Consider the following 21,215-nt stretch of genomic DNA (forward strand, 5'->3'; position numbering starts at 1 on the left):
TAAGGGGATGCAGACCAGAGAAAGACTTTCGTCTTGTTTACATCAGGGTCCCCCATTTTCAATTCATCAGGACATATATGACATACATGACATACAGATAGTCAGTACTGCTACATCTATACATTTATGACATACCAGATTTGCAAATACAGTACTGTTTGTGATACAGAAGGAGTCAAGAAAAGGGAGTATATACATTTGACGTAGAAACTGTACATTGGAGGAGGTTGGGTGGGGGGGGGTTGGGTACACTGGGATATTGACAACCATACTGGGTAATTTACATTGGAGGTGGTTGGGGGGGGGGGGGCACACTGTATAAACAAGCAAAACTGTACATTGAGGGGGGGGGGGGGGGGAGACTGTACAAACAAACAAAATTGTACATTGGACTATTGACAACCATACTAGGTAAATGACTGTACATTGGAGGGGGTTGGGTTAGGATATTTACATGTTGGTATGTTGGGCAGGCTTACACTCCACACAAACAAACACACTGCGATCGAGTCGTTTCTTTGCTACACATGGACAGGTCCACCACAAATACATTTCCCAAAATGACAACACATTAACATCACTAGTCTTTTCTCCTACTGATTATAGGTGTACACATCCGGCTTTACGTCGATACGATATGATTCTATATTTGGCGATTATGATTTGGTTCAGTATGAACACAATCGTGTTACAACGTTTCTATCAACCAAAACAATGCAATTTCATTATTGAGCTTAACACTTATTTGGTTTATTTTTATGACATATTGACGATTTATTTAGGCTACGTTATATTAATTGACTTGAATTGCTGTATTGATCCAAATCGATGTATTGGCAGTGGCACATACCTACTATTGACAATGGCACAATAGACCCTTTTCACAGCAGACATTTTACACGTAAGATTAGGGGTGGGAATCACCAGATGTATATGTTTCAAGATAACGTTTTCAGTCTGTTCACCTCACTCCAATAATCTTTATTGCAGCAAAATGGGATTGTCAAGAAATTATTATTTTATTTGTTGAAATATTGATACTTGGCGTCAGTGTATCTATATAATGTTGGCACGCAAAATATCACAATATATTGCTGTATACATTTTTTGCACCCATCTCTATTATAGATTGTTAAACATGGCTATAATTAATAATGTTAATAATAACTTGGTCTGTTGTCCATTTACCCAAATGGAACAGACCCAAGGGGAACCTCACCAATGCTGATTTATTTTGCACATAATCTCATCTCATCTCTTTCTGGGACTGCAATGGAAATAAGAACCTTCTTGCGCTATCCCTTTTTTTTTATTTATCTTTTCCCCCCCCCTTTTCCGTTTTTCTCTCCTCCCAATGTTAGTCGTTAGGCCCATTCCCAATCCCCTTCCTGGTCGTTGCGCACTCTACCCCCTACCGTCGGTCTGGGAGGGCGGAGACTATCGCATGCTTCCTCCGACACATGTGTACCCAGCCCACCGCTTCTTTTCACCTGGCAGCGTGGACTCTCACTGAGAGAGTGTAACGTGTGGAAGGTCACACTACCTCTCTTAGATCCTTCCCTCGCTGTGCAGGCGCCCCGACCAAACTGTAGGAGTCGCTGTCCACAACGACCCAGACCCACCCACCGGCTTCCCTCCCGCTGACTGCCAATCGAGCCAGTATGACGGCCGGCCAAGCCGGAAGCAACGCTGACAGCTGGATTCGATACCAGTGTCTCTTGCGTTGGTGACGAGCGCCTTGTCCGCTGCGCCACCCAGCTGCCATTTTCTTGCGCTATCCTGATGTATTTTTATACTGTATGCACCTGTGTATTGTATTTTATTATGTCAAATAAAATCAATCAATCAATCAATCAATCGGGGACATTGAATCCTAGCTCAATTAAATTATAAGGTAGCAGTCCCTATAAGATAAGTTGTTGCTCATTTACATAATTTCATGCTTCTGTAATTAACACAACACAAGGATTCGGTTTCACTGATGACATCACTGGTGGCCATATTCATTTACTTTCAATAACTGTCAAACTAAATGAATTTGTGCAAAACTGTTTCCATCTTTTGGATGTGTGAGATTATGTGCAAAATAAATTTGCATACTTTTTTGGTGAAGTGCCCCTTTAAGGTTATTAGTAGTATAGCTTGACTGATTAATTAGCCAAATGATTTGCAGATATTAAAACTTCTTATTTTACAGAACATATGCTAATGCAGAGAAAAATGCATTTTATTTATTTTTTAAATAATTTTATACAGATGGCTGAGGGTGGAAGAAGTAAAGTGTGGGACACTGGGACTATATAATTAAAAAAAATCTTTAATGAAGAATATCGTCCAATATATCTATTGACTATTGGAATATTTTACTCCCTACTATCGGTATTAGGGATGGGCATGAGTAATAGATTAATTGATTACTCGTAGCTATGAGTAATCGAGAAATTATTCATTTTTATGAATTAAAAAATATATATATATTTAATTATAATTTTTTTACATATTCTTTCACATGTATGTGTACGATTATAACTGTTTGTTGGTTTCCTTAAACATATATACGTGAATGAACAAAAATAAGTAAACAAATTAATAAAAATAAATAAAAATTCAAATATATATATATATTTTTTTAAAGTTTTTTTCCCCCCTTTTCGAGTAATACACGATCACTCGAGTATAGCATGCGATCAATCTATCTGGATTTTTCTTTAAAATGCCCATCCCTAATCGGTATCAGTCCCAAAAATTCAGTATTGGTCGGGCTCTAGTTATTAGTTACTGCTGGTTTTTCTTTACCCATTTATGTCACATCAAATGTCTGCAGTGAAAAAATGTATATTAACCAGGTTTGGAAATGAACACCAGCCAAATACTGGTAGCCCTTGTTTGTAGCTGGTACCTGTAAGTTTGTCTACGATACTTTGGCAGTGATGCACCGATGTGAAAATTGTGGCCGATGCCGATTACTGATATTAATATTGCTGTTCTGGCCGATACCGATATTTACCGATGTCGATATCAAGTTCAAGTTCAAGTTCTTTAATAGTTGTCATACAGAAGTACAGAATACTTTCATACAAAATGCTTCTTACTGTTACGCTCCAGAGACTGTGCTAGACAAGATAGTATCAAATAACATAATAACATAATATAGCATGAATTTAGAAGAAGAAAATGAGGTCACAGTTGTTCGGTATAGACATATGTACAATGTTCTGAGTTACCATATAATATACAATACACAACTATGCAGTGTACTAATGTACAGTACTATCTAGTGCAGGGGTGGGCAACTTTGTATATGGTGAGGGCCACAAAATGTCCACAATCAATCTGGGGGGCCGCATTGTTTATCGGCAGTCCCGCCAGTAGTACCCCATCACTCAAATAGCCCTAATAGTCACAAGCAGTGGTGCGTTATTGAAATCATCTGGGGTGACACGCACCACGTGCACGCGCGCTCCCGGCGCGTGCGCGCGCTCCCGCGAATGCGCATTTAATGTCCCCTCGCTTGGGCACAGACTAAAGACAGTGCCTAATTGCCTCTACGAATGGAATGTAACACATGTCTTCACAACAAGTTAGGTGTGAATGCATCTGAGAACGTATTTAACACACCTGACGACCGGCGCTATTGATATGCAAATAGCGAGTACTTATCATGGGGTGGCACGGAGTGCAACCCCGTCCCATGAAGAACGCATGCCTGGTCACAAGGTATATAAACAATTATAATTTGTTGTAACTTTGTTTTTATTCCATTTCAAATGCATTTAGTAATGCAATTTCAACTTTATGAATTTATAAACAGCTGAATTTAAAAGTATTGCTGTGTAACCCCAAATATATACAAAAATGATCAATTATAATTAAGGCTTCTAATAAAATAAATGTATGAACTTAAAGCCCACTGCTCAACAAACACAAAGCAGCATTCCTGCTGCATTTCACTACAACAGTAAATCAAAAGTGCAATAATAAATGATTTTGTTAAATGTATAAACTTTTATCCTGCTACTAAACAAAACATTATAACACTGAAATGCATGTTATGGATATGAAGCACTCAGGAATGTTTTGTTTAGTAGCAGGATAAAAGTGTATACATTTAACAAAATCATTTATTATTGCACTTTTTATTTACTGTTGTAGTGAAATGCAGCAGGAATGCTGCTTTGTGTTTGTGTTATTAGTGTTATCTGAACACTACAAAAGTAAACAAGTAAAGTGCAAGTAAAGTAAAGTGCAATACTACATGCCTCCCATTGACCCTTTATCAAACTGGCATGACATTCACCCTCGCCCCACAGTGGGTCAATAATGGTTATAATAATAATAATAATAATAATAATAATAATAATAATAATAATAATAATAATAATAATAATAATAATAATAATAATAATAATAATAATAATAATAATGGTCCCCTCTCTACACCTCTCCATCATCTCCCCCCCTCTCTACACCTCTTCATCATCTCTTCCCCCCTCTCTACACCTCTTCATCATCTCCTCCCCCCCCCCCCTCTACACCTCTTCATCATCTCCTCCCCCCCTATCTTTAATGAGACACTTGTGGTCTCTCTTGTTGGCGCACAATAGCAGGAATGTCAACTTCAATGTTTGTGCATGCAATCTGCATCAGATGAAATAATGTTTCATCCAACAGCCTGGTTCTCTCCTTTGACTTGATGTGCTTCATGTTTGAGAAATTGCTCTCACATATGTATGTGCTCCCAAACATACTGGCCATAGAGAGGGCAAAGTCCCTGAGGAGTGGGAAGCGGGGCTCAGGTAGCAGTTTCCAAAACGAAATTCCCCTCTCATTTCTCTTTGCTTGAAAAAAAGGATCCGACTGTAGCTCGCACAGTTCAAGCTGCAACGGTGGGGGCTGCTCTGACACCGTAGCGGTGAGGGGGCCGACAAACAGCGCTATCCGTGACTGCATGCCGTTGAAATCTTCAAACCGATCATTGAATTGCATTTGCAGTGTTTCAATGTTGCTCCTGTACTTTCCGACAGCTCAGCCATCGGATTTCTGTGTGTAGCTGCAAGTCGCCATAATCAGTGTCCATCTCTTCCAAAAAGGAGACAAACTTTCTATGGTTTAGTGACCTGTTGCCTCCACGAATTAGATTGGTAACCTTGGTAACCAAATCCATAACATGGCTGTAGTAGTCAAGCTTCTTGGCACAGAGAGCCTCCTATATCAGATAAAAAAAAAGAAAAACGATTTAACGACTCTCGCATATAATTTTACTACACTCGACTCACATTGGTCATTATTAGTGACCCACAATAGATGGAAATTATGTTAGCGAACTTACCTGATGTATAATGCAGTGCAGCATTGGACACTCAACGCCACTCTGCCTTAGAAGCCCGGCGAATCCTGTGCGTTTTCCTTTCATTGCCGGTGCTCCATCGGTAACAACAGCCGACAGTTTATCAAAACCCCCATATTGCTGCACGGCACGTTCAACAGCGTTTCATATGTCCACACTAGGGCTGACCCCTATTAGTCAAATAGTCGACTAATCGATCGAAAGGAGCCATAGTCGACTGCCAACTATTCTTATTCGAATACAATACAAAAAAATTAAAAATTAAAAAAATTAAAAAATAAAAAAAATAAAAAATAAAAAAATATTATATATATATATTTTTTTTTTATATTGGCCTGGGGCCGCATGGAACGTCGGTGAGGGCCGCATGCGGCCCGCGGGCCGCCAGTTGCCCCTCCCTGATCTAGTGCAAAGCAGAAATGGGATGAGGTACAATTTTAGGTACAATTTACAGTAAGGTGTACGAGTTGTAGTGCAATCCTTCATCCATAAATATAAAGTGTGGGGAGTGGGTGCTACAGTGTGTTTGTTTAAAGTGGGTGTGTGCTATAAAGTGTGTGTAGAGGGTGCTACAGTGTGTTTGTTTAAAGTGAGTGTGTGCGTGTGGATGTGTGTGCTATGTGTGTTTGGTGGTTGTTGTTGTGTAGTGTTCATTCATTGTTCGTTTAGCAGCCTGATGGCCTGGGGATAGAAGCTACTTCTGAGTCTTTCTGTGCTCGCCTTGAGACTCCTGTATCGCTTGCCTGACGGCAGCAGTTCAAAGAGGCAGTTGTTCGGGTGGCTCGAGTCCTTAATAATTCTCTTAGCCTTCCCCTTGCAACGCTTGTAGTAAATGTTCTGGAGGGTGGGGAGCCCCCCTCCGATTGTGCGTTCGGCTGAACGTGTCACTCTTTGTAGTCTGCTTTGGTCTTTTGCAGTGCTATTCCCAAACCAGGAGGTGATGTTGCCGGTCAAGATGCTCTCTATTGTACATGAGTAGAAGTTCTTAAGGATCTTCTGGCTGACTTGGAACTTCCTTAGGCGCCTGAGGAAGTAGAGGCGTTGTCGTGCCTTCTTCACCACACTGTTAATGTGTATGGTCCATTTCAAGTCCTCGGATATGTGGGCTCCGAGGTACTTGAAGCTGTTGACTCTCTCAACCGGTGCCCCGTCGATGCTGAGGGGGCTGTAGTCCTTGACCCCCGACCTCCTGAAGTCCACAATCATCTCCTTTGTTTTGCTGACGTTCAGGGAGAGGCTGTTTTCCTGGCACCATCCCGCCAGGACCTTGACCTCTTCCAGGTAGGCCCTCTCGTCGTTGGCAGAGATCAGGCCCACCACCACTGTGTCGTCAGCAAATTTGACGATTGTATTGCTACTCCGCTGAGCCACACAGTCGTGTGTGTACAGGGAGTAGAGGAGGGGACTCAGAACACAGCCCTCTCTGTAGTCTGTATAGAAAACACTTTTTTATGATAATCAAATAAAGAGCTATTTTCCAAAACGCATAATTTTTTACTTTTGTAACTTATTTTCAGAAATGACTGATATTTTGAAACTATTTAACACTATGATAGCCGGGGACGAGTTAAGACGTCATTCCTAGCCATGCTCATTCTGCCGAAGACGCCGTAACTCGTCTTTGATGTCAATATTTCAAAAATCTGTGACCAAAATCATATTTCCCCTCCGGAGCCCTGAGACACACTGCAAAGCTCCACTCAACTCTCTAGCGGTTCAAGAGCGCCATCTGGTGGCCGATCGGCAGATCGCCAACCAGAAATGAGCCTTTGAACCGGTAGTGCTCATCCATATGTGGTCCGGGCACTCGCTATCGTTAGAGAGACTCCGTCTTGATACAGTGAACATCGATCGGTGCAAATAACTCGAAAAAACAACATGATTTGGACGTATATACTATTATACAACCTGGAAATGGATCGGGCATTTCTCCATCCCATAATAGAAAAAATTCTGTTCCACGCTCATCTGCCAGCGGCGCGAGGAAGCCACGGTAAGATTCAGCGTTATATTCTAACGTGTTCCATATAAACTGCTATGATGAACATATGACCCACTCTGGATGAATCATCTAACGCTGCCCACGGAATTATAAACGATCCCCCGCTAGGGCTGGGCGATATGACGATATTATATAAATATCGGGTACAGTTCATTAACGATACACTTTTTAAACGTATCGTGGATATCGTGATGTTTTGCCCAAGAGGATTGTGTCGCGTCAATCTGGTCCACACGTTCAAACTTTTGAACAGCGCCGCCCCACACACACACTACTCACTGCATCAAAGTTACTACTTATGATAACAAAGGCATTTGTTTTGTGGCATTAACGTTATATAGTTACACGTTCAATAACATCAGCGTATTTACATAGCAACGTCAGAGGTCGACCTAGATAGATAGCAAGCATTAGTCATTCATATCTCAGCCCGTGCTGACTCAGTTGTGCCCATTCTGCGGTCTGTTAAAGTTTTCAATCAGACAGATGTATGGAAAGGTTTTTATTATAACATTCGTTGCAGTAAAATCATTATGCCTCATTTAGTCATCCTGTGGAGCTAAAAGCTAAACGTCGGCCGCAGGGAGCTACTGCTACCGTTGTTGTCATTGAGCTCTCGTCAAAATCAATGGCGGATATAGCGGAAGTAAAAAATGTATACGCGCTTGCCAATTGGTGCTAAGAACAGCAGGGCGGGTGCAAGCGTGTGACGTAATTGGCAGACTCGACTGTCGATCAAAATGATTCTGTTTGCCGTCTGAATTAATGAAAACGTTATTAACAGATTGCAGAATGGGTACAATACAGTACAGCTCAATACAACAACAGTGGACTGGAGGATGCAGACCAGAGAAAGACTTTCGTCTTGTTTACATCAGGGTCCCCCATTTTCAATTCATCATATTTGATATCTAAATCATATAATATCGCATTGCTAAATATATGCAATATATAATATAATAATCCAATAATCTGAATCTAATATATATAATATAAAAATGCTAAATGCATGGGTATTTTATTTTGTCTTTAATGTTAGCTTGCAAACTCAAATACTGTCTTGGTAAGCCTCATAATGAATTGTTTGGGGAAAAAAAGAAAAACATTGTGATGCGTATCGTGTATCGCCAAAAGGTCAGAAAATATCGTGATATCATATTTAGGCCATATCGCCCAGCCCTATCCCCCGCCCATCCGGTCATCATCAGATGACACGTAGTAACTTCTAGAACCACGTCCAGTTGACATTTTTTATCTTGCGCCGATTGCTATCAAACTGTATTTCATCATCAATATAATGCATTTGGAGCTATAAATCAAGTTCTGGAGAAAGCTGCAGAAAACGATAAAAACATACTTATACTTTAGACCATATTTTAGTATGAATATGTGAATGAAAAAGTTTAACGTTGCTACACCCTGAACAATACATATAGGACATTGAATGGGCCATAATAATGGCAATTTAGCAATAGAATTAAAAAAGTTATAGCCCTGCAAAGAAGGGGAACTTCTCCATAGACAAATAGAGCTGGCGAGGGATGGTAAATTATGAATTTAACCCATGGCGATCAAAGTGTTAAGGCCAAAACATGTACAAATTATTTTTTTTAAATTCTTTAAAAAAAAAAAAAAAATTATACCGGCCCATATCGGCCCTATCTTGATATCGGACCGATACCGATGTGTACAAAAACGGCCATATCGGCCGATATTATATCGGCGGCCGATATATCGTGCATCACTATAAACAACCTATTTCCTATTCTAAAGGTTTATTTGGCTGGTACAATAATGCATGTTTCTGGTGAATTTATCTAGCCCTGCAAACAGTCCCAAGAACCTGTGGGAATGGGAAACACAAGGCTGTACTAGGCATCCAATAGAGTTGCCAGCAGAAAGCAGACTGAACCCAGGCCTGTACAGTGCGATATATATATCGCACGTGCGACACTGACGTCAGTCTGTGCGATGAATGAATTGACTTTAGTAGCACTGGTGCGATGGCCCGTGGCGCAAGCAAAAAAAAAGAAAGTGTGACGGTAAATTGAATGGACCACAGCGCCACGCTATCCACTTGGTACTTGTAGTCTCGTGCGATTAAAAACAATGTCCCGTCTCGCCTAGAGTCCATAATCAAACACCAAATCCCATAATCCCTAGCGAACAATATCCCCGCGACTAAATTGCGAGCTCAATGTACACTGACTGGGTGACTTCGACAAGATGAAGCGCTTTTTTAAGGTATTAAATCCAACAAAAGAAGTACAAGATCAAAACCCCAAACGAGCCCGAGAGGGACCACCGTTAATAGAAACGAGACAAAAGGAGAAGATTAACAAGATGTACAGATATATAACGCAGAGTGGGAAAATGATTTTCCGTGGATATTTTTTAATGAGGAAGCACAGCTATTATTATTCTGTCACTGGTGCCGGGAGACTCCGGAAAAGATCCGATCAGAGAATCCCTATGTCGCGGGTAACAATATCCTAAAAAGGGATAACATTAATAAACACAATACGTCCCATCGACACGTTCTTGCCCAGGATGCCTTCAACGCTAAATAAACTCCTGAGCGGGCCGGCACCCTCTTGCACTCGCTGACTAAACACGACCAGAGCGGATGATGCTGATCTCCGTGAGGTAAAGTTTAAGATGAATGTGACATATTGCATCGCCAAGGAAGAAATGCTATTCACTAAATTTAAGCCGCTAATTTTACTCTGTAAAAAGAACTCCATCGTATGGCTACTTAAATTCCCCTCCGGGATCAATAAAGTATTAATTATCTATCTATCAATCAATCTATCTATCTAATAACGAGACAATATGCAAATAAGGTAATAATAATAATAATAATTAATTTAATTTATAAAGCCCTTTTCATTCATGCAGAGTTCCTTGTACTTAGTTCTGATTAATGCAATAGTGTGTGTGCAGGGGAGGAAATTAGGCCACTTTACTGGCCAAATGCTGGTATTTTTTACGTTTGGCTGGTAAAAAAAATCAGATACCCGCCAGTTGGCTGGTAAGCCAAAAAGTTAGTTTCCTCCCCTGCTGGCGAGTATACAAAAAAATAAAACATTCTGCAATCACTGCACTGGCAAACGGTGCTCGTCTTCTGAGTGTTCGCTTTAGTTGACAGTGCCACGAGAGCACTGCACAAGACCACCCGCGGACATATAATGTTTAATAAACGTTTGCGCAGTACTGGCCAACCCGCGGACATATAATAATAAAAGTCCCGCGGTACTAGGCTAGCCATCAGGAGCACTCGCAAACAGATAACGTTAAACACCGCAGAAGATGGAAAACAGACAGACTGACCAACGGGGAACTGCATCCAACCCTAGTACAACCCTCGAGTATAAGTTACTAAGGACACATTTAAATCACAGAGGTGTAATGTTAGTCTACTGGAACTGTATACAGTGGTTAGCTTCTAGTTAGCGTTTTAGCTATAGCTGCTTGCTAGCTAACGTTAGCCCTGTGTGCTCAAAGCAGCCAGCTAGGTGTATCTGTTATGACTATAATGTTTCCAAAAAAGCACCGGACTACGACGTAAGGTTAGACATTTTATTTCATGCTCAAAAGCCCCTGGCTTGCACATCGCAGTCACGAAAGGGGCTAGCTCAACCAGTGCACAACAGCACACCAACCCAACTGACGTTACCACAACACTTGACGGTACTTCACAGCACTGTCGTAAGACCACCGTGCTGTCTTAAAGGCACAGTGTGCCTACCCAGATGCATACACAACATTGACACGGCTTGACATACAAAGAAGTAATTATCACAATTAGCGATTTTTTTTGTCTGGTAAAAAATCTGTTTGGCTGGTAAAAGAAATCAGATACTCGCCAGTTGGCTGGTAAGCCAAAAAGTTAGTTTCCTCCCCTGTGTGTGTGTGTGTGTGTGTGTGTGTGTGGATCTGAAAAAGTGGCCAGCAGACATGATGCTGGAACTGTGACACGTGTGCAGTGCACACACACACACGCACGCACACACACACACACGAATAATAATAATAATAATAATAATAATAATAATAATACATTTATTTATTTGGTTCCACAAATATGTACAGGTGTTTGTATGCATTATATCTATTTGTTATGTTGGTTTATAGGTGTTTCTAGGTTGGTTTCTAGCTTTCCCTGTAATCTGAGTCCACACCAGCGCTGCCTGGTCTCGGACTGCTTCATATCGGTTATATGGTTATGTCCTTGTTCTTTTTGTTTTACATTATGGGCAAATAAAGAGAGAATTTGTCTAAAAGCATTTCTTGTTAAAGTTTGGATTTTGTGTGCCCTGTATGCAAGATTCATGTCCCTTGCCAGTCACATAACTATTTAAGTAATGAACTGCACTACTTGTGGTTGTTTTTAGAGATTTTAGAGACGTTTTATACTCGTGCTACAAGATTTTGGCCTGTGCTACAAAACTATCAACCTCTGTAGCACCAGTGCTATGTGCAAAAAAAGTTAACGTACAGCCCTGCAGAACCTGACTGTAATAATAAAGTTTGGCCTATATAATTTTTTTTCTAGAGTTTGTTAGCTGGGTGTGCCTGCTGCCTTGCCTAACTGTTATGGAAGGATTGGTTAAGCTTTTAAACTATCTCTCCAGGGCCTCCAGAGCCAGCACAGGGTTACGTTTTTTACATATCGCTGCTGTCGGGAGTCGGGACAAAACCTCATAACTCCAAAAACCCAACTTTTCACACAGATTTGAGGGTGAATAGAGTTAGGAGGTTTAGACAGATGATCGGTGTAATGCTTTCCCATTGTTTAAACTTTGTAAAACCCACACACGCATATGGAGGATGATCTACGGAGTTGATTTATATAAACAAAAATATAAATGGAGTTATGAGGTTTTGTCCCGATAGCACAAATATATCAATATGTGACCGCCGGACGCCACTTATCGATATCACGCAGTTATCGATAATTATCGATATATCGATAAGTGATCTCAGCCTTAGATGGAGTACTTTGAATGTTATAGTCAAGGCTTGATAGAAATTGTGGTTGTTCAGAGTAGCAAGGGTAGTGAGTGATCCATCCAGCAGCAGCAGTTCCAACTTGTAATTGTGGCTTTATTTTATGTAACCATATTATTATGCAATCTCTCCTCCTGTCGCTCTCTTCCCACCTTTCACTGTGTCCTGACATGATGAAGGCCATAATGCTCTGTGGACCATATGGAATGACTTTGTTCAGATTGCTGGTTGGAAGCAGTGCCATAAACGAGCACTCAGTTTGTACTAGGGTTGACTACTATTAGTAGATTAGTCGACTAATCGGTCGAAAGGAGCCGTAGTCGACTGCCAACCTCTTAGACGAAAAAGAAAAAAAAATTATAAATTTTTTATTTTTTTTGTATCATTCTTTCCAAAAGAAAATAGGCCTAGAAGCGTGGCTAACGCGAATGGCATGCATACCAGAGGCTAACTGCCTACGAAAACAGGCACAGAGGCACTGAAAGAGGATTTCACCCATCTAATGAACACACTAGACTAGACTAGACAAATATCAAGATGTATCCATCAGTGGACCAATTGCATGCTTTTGCAGAGGACAAGAAGCCTTCAGTCGACTCCTTCAGACATTAGGATAAGATATTCCTTTATTGATCCCCTTGGGGAAATTCAGGCATCATAGCAGCATGGGGGAAGGGGGGGGGGGGGGGGTACAGGTAGTAAAAACAACACAAGCAGTGTAAACAAATAGGTCAATATAATTGACTATCTAACTAACTGAAAAATATATTCACAGTATTCACAGTGTCACATAAGGTGCAGTATTTATAAGGTAGTGTTATAATTTACTATCTACTGAAATATACATTATTCACAGTATCACAGTATCCACATAAGGTGCAGTATGCATAAGGTAGTGTTATAATTTACTATCTACTGAAATATACATTATTCACAGTATCACAGTATCCACATAAGGTGCAGTATGCCCAAGGTAGTGTTATTGTCCTCCTTGGGTTCCTATTAGTCCTAGGTCAATGTCTGGCAGCAGACATTAACACTAGCACAGCCGACAAGGGGTCAAATGACCCCTAGGCATATTCAATAAATGTATCCTCGTCACTCGGTCGAGCTCCAGCTCTGTCACTCAATGACTTTTCCTAAAAGTACCCGTTTTATCTGGCACGGTTTCTGAAATTTCAAAATGACTTCAGGAAAATGTAATTAGAACGTTATTCCACATATATGTGGAAAGTCACAGCACTTTGCGAGCGTCTAGCGCAGGGGTGGCCAACCCGTGGCTCTTTGCCCGTCAATTTTTTTTGCTCTTCCATCCAAAAAAAAAAGAAAAAAAATTAAATCTTTTATTATTATTATTATTTTTATTTCTTTGTCACTCAAACCTGTGGTAAACCTCATATTTTTATATTAAGAGGTAATTATATAGTTTACAATGTTTATTTTTCTCATATTTCTCATATAAGCTGTGGGATCATCTGACCCCTTCCGGCGGGAATCAGTGACATTTTCTCCATGGCTGAGCACCCCCCACAGCCCAAATGGAATGATTAAAAAAAATATATATATATTATACTTTTTTTTTTAAGTCCACTAATAGTCGACTAACGGCAAATTTTGGCCAATCATAGTCGACTATCCAAATCCTTAGTCTGGGACAGCCCTAGGGCTGACCTTCGAAGCTTTTTTTGGCAATCGATTTTTTTTTTAAATATATATATATATATATTTTTTTTTTTATCTTATGTTGTGGGACTTGTACAGCACGTTGGTAAACTTTGTTGTTTTTAAATGTGCTCTATAAATAAAGTGGATTGGATTAATTAATTAAGTAGCCCCTTTTGTGACTGTGACGGTGTGACGCAGCCAACAAGGTTTCACTCGGCTGTGTGATTTAATTCAAGGTGGATCGCTGTTGTCGTTTGAACAACTTCAGATTTCATGGGAACTACCAATCCCCCAAATCAAGAATGTATGAATGAAGTAAGATTTTGATTATTTGAAATATGGCCTGTGTAGACTAAACTATGCACAGAATTATGTCAGTCTACAAGGTCCGGATTCTACATGGTCCGGCAATGTAGACCTTGTAGACTCCACTACAGACCAATTATCAGTGAATGTTCATGCATTTTTAAGAAGGGCTACTTCCACAAAAAAACAAAGAACTCACCAAAACATCTCGTTGCACCTTATCTAAATGTTCTATTTCATATATGGAGTTTCATATTTATTTATTGCATGCATTTCTACATTTTATTTCCTATTTTGTTTATTCATCCCAGTATCTTTCTTTCTTATGTGTGGAATTCTACAAGGCTTCAGTATAGGGCTGGGCGATATGACGATATTATATAAATATCGGGTACAGTTCATTAACGATACACTTTTTTAACGTATCGTGGATATCGTGATGTTTTGCCCAAGAGGATTGTGTCGCGTCAATCTGGTCCACCCCGTTCAAACTTTTGAACAACGCCGCTCCCACACACACACTACTGCATCAAAGTTAGTACGTATGATTAACAAAGGCATTCGTTTTGTGGCATCAACATTATATAGTTACACGTTATATAGTTACACATCAGCGTATTTACCCAAACATAGCAACGTCCAATGACGACATAGATAGCAAGCGTTACTGTTCATATCTCAGTCCGTGCCGAGTTGTGCGTGCCCATTCTGCGGTCTGTTAATAAAGTTTTCAATCAGACAGATGTATGGAAAGGCTTTTATTATAACATTTGTTGCAGTAAAATCATTATGCCTCGTTGTCATGCTGCGGTGCGCTAGTAATCACTCGTCGGCTGCGGTGAGCTGTTGTTGTTGTCGTTGAGCTGAGCTCTCGTTAAAATCAAGGAGGGCATTCAGGAAGTAAAAAAATAATAGCGCTGCTTGCCGATTGGTGCTAAGAACAGCAGGGCGGGTACAAGCGGTGTGACGTAATTGGCAGACTCGACTGTCAATCAAAATTATTATGTTGCCGGCTGAATGATTGAACGAATGAACGTTATTAACGATTGCAGAATGGGTACAATACAGTACAGCTCAATACAACAACAGTGGACTGACTGGAGGATGAAGACCAGAAAAAGACTTTCGGCTTTTTTACATAAGGGTCCTCCATTTTCAATCCATCAAAACATTTAGAGACATACAAATATACAGTAGTTTCATAAAAATGCTAAAATCCTATTGATTGATTGATTGATTGATTTAAAACTTTATTAACATATTGCAGAATGGGTACAGTACAGCTCAATACATACAATTGTTAAGGGGATGCAGACCAGCGAAAGACTTTCGTCTTGTTTACATCAGGGTCCCCCATTTTAGATTCATCATATTTCATATCTAAATTATATAATATCTCATTGCTAAATATATGCAATATATAATCTAATAATCCAATAATCTAAATCTAATATATAATATAAAAATGCTAAATGCATGGGTATTTTATTTTGTCTTTAATGTTAGCTTGCAAACTCAAATACTGTCTTGGTAAGCCTCATAATGAATTGTTTGGGGAAAAAAAGAAAAACATCGTGATGCGTATCGTGTATCGCCGAAAGGTCAGAAAATATCGTGATATCATATTTAGGCCATATCGCCCAGCCCTACTTCAGTATATGTGTTTGAGGATGATATCCTTCAAACAGGCAATAGTGATGATATAATTTGGGCAGTGCTGAGCTGGGTTACTTTCCTCCAGTGTATTTGTCCCCCGGCCCCACCCAATGGCCCCATGTGCGCGACCACATACACATACACATACACACACACACACACACACAAATCGAAGTTATTTTTTATTTTATTTTTTATTTTATTTTTAAACTTCGATTTCTTTTTAATGTTTGAAGCTTGTGCCATCGAACGAAGCTTCGAAGTATTTAAGACAGCCCTAGACAGCCCTAGTCTGTACAGGTGCTGAAAAGGGGTGGTAGAAATCTTTGGGTTTAAACCCAGGCCCAGTTTAGGGTTGCTAAATGTTGATCCAGACAACACTATTTCAGCCAAGTTTCTTTATTAGTTGTTAGGCTTGGGCGGTATGACGGTATTAAGGTATACCGGGGTATTTAGAGATACCGACGGTATTGAAAATCAATACCGTCGTCACCGTCAAAATCACAGCGCTTCAGTTGCTATAACAGTGAAACAGAGTTTTGAGTGTAGTGCACACACGGAGTGTAGTGCACACATGCGCCAGCAGAGGGCGAGACCGCTCTAGTGGAGCGAGTGGGTCGCCTATTGCTTATTAACAGCGAAGGAGTGCGCCGAATGCTTCCGCGTTTTCCCTGATTGGCTGCGACACGCCCCGCGGCAGGCGCGGCAACCGCAGAGCGGAGCGGCAGAGCTTGCGGCATTATTTAGTCGTAAACCGCCATGATTCTCATTCGAAGCTTAGCTCCCCTGGCAGCGCGGCGGTCCTGCGGTCCTGCGGGCCGTTGGTTTCAAGTTCGAATCCCATAATTTTTTTTTTTTTTTTTTTTTTATAAACGTGTATTCTTTCGCCGGTTAAGGTTAGGCATGGTTAAGGTTAAGGTTAAGGTTAGGCATTGTTTCGGAGTTGGTTAAGGTTAGAAAGGTTAAGTTTAGGCACTGTTAAGGAGCTGGTTAAGGTTAGAGTTTGTCTTAGAGAATGGCAATATTCTTTCTATGGTTAAGGTTAAGGTTAGGCATGGTTAAGGTTAAGGTTAGGCATTGTTTCGGAGTTGGTTAAGGTTAGAAAGGTTAAGTTTAGGCGCTGTTAAGGAGCTGGTTAAGGTTAGCGTTTGTCTTAGAGAATGGCAATAGACAGCCTATTTCCGCACTGTCGCTCTCTCGCGCTGCCGCGGTCACATGGTCACATTGTCACATTCTTGCACTCCTCCGCTGTTAAAAAGCAACACGTGAGTGGGTCACAACGGTGTTCACGTTTTACGGTAATGTTGCGACAGTGCTGTGAAAATACCGTAAAGCGTTGTGACGAGAGTTGGTGTGTGTTGTTGTCGAGTGGTGCACTGGTGGAGCAAGCAAATAATCCGTCTCTTATTATATGTGAACTAAAGAGTACAAGGTTTACACAACAGCCCCCACCCGCCTTTTTATTGTATTTGTACCGTCCTGTACTATCCGCTGTCAGCTGTTTATCTCTCTCTGTGAGCTACTGAGCTTGAATAACTAGCGTTAGCTCACCCTAACTAGCGTTAGCTCTGCGGCTAATCTTAGATTACCCTGAACTAAATCAATGACTAGGTTATAAAGCATTCGAGTAGTTTTCACTGCACATAGAAGTAGCCAAACAACGGGAGCATTTCGGGAGCATATCACCAAAACCGCCATGATTCTCATTCGAAGCTTAGCTCCCCTGGCAGCGCGGCGGTCCTGCGGTCCTGCGGGCCGTTGGTTTCAAGTTCGAATCCCATAATTTTTTTTTTTTTTTTTTTTTTATAAACGTGTATTCTTTCGCCGGTTAAGGTTAGGCATGGTTAAGGTTAAGGTTAAGGTTAGGCATTGTTTCGGAGTTGGTTAAGGTTAGAAAGGTTAAGTTTAGGCACTGTTAAGGAGCTGGTTAAGGTTAGAGTTTGTCTTAGAGAATGGCAATATTCTTTCTATGGTTAAGGTTAAGGTTAGGCATGGTTAAGGTTAAGGTTAGGCATTGTTTCGGAGTTGGTTAAGGTTAGAAAGGTTAAGTTTAGGCGCTGTTAAGGAGCTGGTTAAGGTTAGCGTTTGTCTTAGAGAATGGCAATAGACAGCCTATTTCCGCACTGTCGCTCTCTCGCGCTGCCGCGGTCACATGGTCACATTGTCACATTCTTGCACTCCTCCGCTGTTAAAAAGCAACACGTGAGTGGGTCACAACGGTGTTCACGTTTTACGGTAATGTTGCGACAGTGCTGTGAAAATACCGTAAAGCGTTGTGACGAGAGTTGGTGTGTGTTGTTGTCGAGTGGTGCACTGGTGGAGCAAGCAAATAATCCGTCTCTTATTATATGTGAACTAAAGAGTACAAGGTTTACACAACAGCCCCCACCCGCCTTTTTATTGTATTTGTACCGTCCTGTACTATCCGCTGTCAGCTGTTTATCTCTCTCTGTGAGCTACTGAGCTTGAATAACTAGCGTTAGCTCACCCTAACTAGCGTTAGCTCTGCGGCTAATCTTAGATTACCCTGAACTAAATCAATGACTAGGTTATAAAGCATTCGAGTAGTTTTCACTGCACATAGAAGTAGCCAAACAACGGGAGCATTTCGGGAGCATATCACCAAAACCCAGGCAATTTCTAGCCCTTAAAGGGGAACCCCACTTTTTTTGGAAATTAGCTTATTTAACATCTTCCCTGGAGTTAGACAAGAAGATGCATACCTTTTTTGTCTCTGTGCGTGCATTTTAGCTTTGGGAATAGACGCTCCGTTAGCATAGCTTAGCTTCATCACTGGAAGTGAGGCAGGACAGTAGCCTTACAGTGCCTTACAGTGTATTGCAAGGTCTGACATTGACCAAACTTGATATGCATGACCTTGGTGGGCTCTAGGTCAACTCCTGAAAAGGGGGTCAATGTCAGACTTTGCAATCAAAAGTTAGGGGGCTAATAACCCTTGCCATAATTTCAGTGCGCCCCCTAACTTTTGATTGCAAGGTCTGACATTGACCCTAGGGCTGGGCGATATGGCCTAAATATGATATCACGATATTTTCTGACCTTTCGGCGATACACGATACGCATCACGATGTTTTTCTTTTTTTCCCCAAACAATTCATTATGAGGCTTACCAAGACAGTATTTGAGTTTGCAAGCTAACATTAAAGACAAAATAAAATACCCATGCATTTAGCATTTTTATATTATATATTAGATTTAGATTATTGGATTATTAGATTATATATTGCATATATTTAGCAATGAGATATTATATAATTTAGATATGAAATATGATGAATCTAAAATGGGGGACCCTGATGTAAACAAGACGAAAGTCTTTCGCTGGTCTGCATCCCCTTAACAATTGTATGTATTGAGCTGTACTGTACCCATTCTGCAATATGTTAATAAAGTTTTAAATCAATCAATCAATCAATCAATAGGATTTTAGCATTTTTATGAAACTACTGTATATTTGTATGTCTCTAAATGTTTTGATGGATTGAAAATGGAGGACCCTTATGTAAAAAAGCCGAAAGTCTTTTTCTGGTCTTCATCCTCCAGTCAGTCCACTGTTGTTGTATTGAGCTGTACTGTATTGTACCCATTCTGCAATCGTTAATAACGTTCATTCGTTCAATCATTCAGCCGGCAACATAATAATTTTGATTGACAGTCGAGTCTGCCAATTACGTCACACCGCTTGTACCCGCCCTGCTGTTCTTAGCACCAATCGGCAAGCAGCGCTATTCTTTTTTTACTTCCTGAATGCCCTCCTTGATTTTAACGAGAGCTCAGCTCAACGACAACAACAACAGCTCACCGCAGCCGACGAGTGATTACTAAACTGGCTATTTCACAGGTTACCTGCCGAGTTGGTGTGTGTTTTGAATTCTGAGGGTAACTGTTATAGTAGTGTGGGGTATACGGTGGACGTCGTTGCAATGAATTGGGCGGAACAGAGTATTTTAGGGTCATTTTTTAGTACATTGTCATGAAATACTCCGCTTGGAAAACGGGGCTGGCTATGGCTAATTAGCTTGCACGCCGCTATTTCACAGGTTACCTGCCGAGTTGGTGTGTGTTTTGAATTCTGAGGGTAACTGTTATAGTAGTGTGGGGTATACGGTGGACGTCGTTGCAATGAATTGGGCGGAACAGAGTATTTTAGGGTCATTTTTGAGTCATGAGATACTCCGCTTGAGATACTCCGCTCTGCTAACGTGCGCGGACTGATGACGACATCAATTCGACTCTCGAGACATTCACAGCAGCAAAACAAGTCAGCCCGCGTATCGGCGCCGGGCATAATAAGTTAATTAAACTTGACAGACATTATATCGACGATAATTATCGATATCGAGTTATATGAAAATAATTTTATAATTTTATCGCGATAACGTTTTTGGTCATATCGCCCAGCCCTACGCCCAAGCCTATTAGTTGTCATACAGAAATACAGAATACTTTTGCATGAAATGCTTCTTTCTGTTTTGCTCCTGAGTGTGCTAGATAAAATAACAAGATAGTGTAAAATAGTATAATATAAGTATAAAATAGAAAGTCAAGTACGTAAACAAGTGTAAACAACACAAACATTTTCAATATACATATATACAGTATATGTACAGTCTATACTTCTGTACAGTCAGCTACTATACAGTACAGTGTAGAATGGTGAGCTATAGCTTAGCTTGTGGTGAGGTGCATGGGATTGATACCAATAAATATAAAGTGTGTGTTAGTGTCTAAAGTGGGTGCTACAGTGTGTTGTTTATTTAAAGTGAGTGTGGATGTGTGTGTTGTGGGTGTATTTGATGTTCTGTTATTGTTCATTGTTCATTGAGCATCCTGATGGCCTGGGGATAGAAGCTCCTTCTGAGTCTCTCTCTGTGCTTGCCATGAGACTCCGGTATCGCTTGCCTGACCGCAGCAGTTCAAAGAGGCAGTTGTTTGGGTGGCTGGGGTCTTTGATTATTCTCTTAGCCTTACCCATACAGCGCTTGTTGTAAATGTCTTGGAGAGTGGGAAGCCCCTCTCCAATTTGTGCGTTCGGCTGAACGGGCCACTCTCTGTAGTCTGCTACGGTCTTGTGCAGTGCTATTCCCAAACCAGGAGGTGATATTGCCAGTCAGGATGCTCTCTATTGTGCATGCATAGAAGTTCTTGAGGATCTTCTGACTCACTTTGAACTTCCTTAGGCGCCTAAGGAAGTAGAGGCATTGTCGT

General features: G+C 40.7%; 1 protein-coding gene across 2 annotated transcripts in view; it reads left to right on the forward strand.

Annotated features, from left to right (window-relative positions):
* poldip2 (polymerase (DNA-directed), delta interacting protein 2) overlaps positions 1-21,215 on the forward strand; it is a 77,094-nt gene that overhangs the window by 803 nt on the left and 55,076 nt on the right. The window lies entirely within an intron of this gene.

Source organism: Notolepis coatsorum, assembly GCF_963971535.1.
Source record: "Notolepis coatsorum genome assembly, chromosome: 1".
Lineage (NCBI taxonomy): Eukaryota > Metazoa > Chordata > Actinopteri > Aulopiformes > Paralepididae > Notolepis > Notolepis coatsorum.